Source organism: Impatiens glandulifera, chromosome 3 (assembly GCF_907164915.1).
Source record: "Impatiens glandulifera chromosome 3, dImpGla2.1, whole genome shotgun sequence".
NCBI lineage: Eukaryota > Viridiplantae > Streptophyta > Magnoliopsida > Ericales > Balsaminaceae > Impatiens > Impatiens glandulifera.
The window spans coordinates 20,776,181-20,778,059 of record NC_061864.1 but is presented as its reverse complement, the minus strand read 5'-3'; the positions used below and the strand labels follow the sequence as shown (position 1 = coordinate 20,778,059).

General features: G+C 26.6%; 1 non-coding gene across 1 annotated transcript; it reads left to right on the top strand.

The window, feature by feature from the left end:
* Positions 1-1,398: 1,398 nt before the first annotated feature.
* On the top strand, positions 1,399-1,472 carry TRNAI-AAU. Its single transcript has one exon. It is a non-coding gene; the product is annotated as a tRNA-Ile (tRNA).
* The last annotated feature ends 407 nt before the right edge of the window (positions 1,473-1,879 follow it).

Sequence of the window (1,879 nt, the reverse complement as noted above, 5' to 3'; positions counted from 1 at the left end):
TAAATTTAGCAAACAAAGTTTTTTTGGAATGTGAGAATTAATTATATGGAGGTGGCTAAAAAAATATCTCAAATCTATTCATATTTATCATATTTTCCGGAATATAAACTTGTTCAAATTGAGAGTTTCAAGTTTCAAGTTGATCAAGAAAGTGTTTATGTTTCGTAATGTTCAAGTATAACCGTGAAAAAAAAAATGTTACGAAATTATTTTTTATTTTCTGTTTTCTGTTTTGAGAGGTAATTGTATTTGTATAGGAAAGATAAAAGAAAGTATAACACTGTGATTAAATCTAAGTTTTTTTTTTTGAATTATGATTATATATAAGTTAAGTTAGCTAAGATATATAATACAAGTCATAAAAACAAAGATGATAATTATTAAGGACATTTATCAAAGATAATATCCTTTATACAAATGTATCAATTGAATAATCCAACCATTTTTCTGGGGTTCCCAAGTAATTGATAGATATGACTTGAATAGGAGAATATTTCGCAATTTTTAAAACTCAATAATTAATTTACTAAATAAGATTCTAGTTAATTCTCCAGTTTGATCTGTTGGGTCAAGAATTGAAAATAAATTATATTGTCGACTATATATTTTTATTAACATTTTTAATCTTGCTATCTTGTAAGTATGACATCACACCGTCCTGGTCTCCGCTTAAACTCAAAACATTTCTAAATTGAATCGAACTTAAAACATTTTTTTTCTCTTAAGCCGACTCTTACCGCTGACTTACCTTAGTGAGTGCTATACTGTGAGTAATAAAATAAAATAAAAAATAAAAATAAAGATTGTCAAATAGGGTTATTATGACCCAATGTTTGGCTACTTAAGATGACTGCAAAATTAAACAAGGCAAAGTCCTCAATAAACATTTTGTAAATCTACAAGTTTTCTTAGTAAGTTTGTAATTGACATTAATATTACGGTAGTTTTCTTCAAATAAACATTAAACCTATAAATAAAAATAAAATTCAACCTTACATTTTGTAACCTACATCATTACTAAGATGAGTTTCAAGTTATTGTTAAGTTTCTTTTTAACAACACGGTCTCAAATAAAGGGCGGTTAAAGAGTTTATTAATGACTAAATCCAATTGTCTACCGATATCATTCTCGATGTGTTAGCCTCGATACTCACATTAACCTCGATAAAAATTGACTCGGCTCAAGTCGACCAAATTTAATGTGAATATTTAACCTTTTATTACAAAATCAAATTAAAAGTGGGATGTTATAAATATTTGTTAATATATTTCATAAAATATAAGTTCTAGTTTTAAAATAATAATAAAAAAGATTACACGACATTATAAAAAATATATGAAGGTAAGGTTGAATATTTGTCACTTTTGAAAATGAGTTTCGGTAAAATTTAATATAAAGGCCTATTAGCTCAGTTGGTTAGAGCGTCGTGCTAATAACGCGAAGGTCGCAGGTTCGAGACCTGCATAGGCCAATTTTTTCTATTTTTCAGCACCGTGCTAATAACGCGAAGGTCGCATGTTTAATACATGTGAAAGTCATTTTTAATTTTAGACTTAAAAATAATATTTTTTATGGCTATTTATTTTTCTTTCTCTCATCTCGCAAGATATTAATGAATAACGGACACTCCTCGGATATCATCAAAAATCTCAAAACTCATTTTCACAATAATGTATACATTTTACAAAATACAGACTCTATTAATAGGAATGATGCTTTATAAATTCATTCATTTAGTTAATGTAGTCTTTTAAAACTAAAATCAAAACTATGGCATCTCAAAAGTTAAGGTTTTACTTACTTAAAACACATTTAAACTTGTTTCTCCTTAATTAATGATCTAATTTAAAAGGGTCATAAAAAAATTAATAACTATAA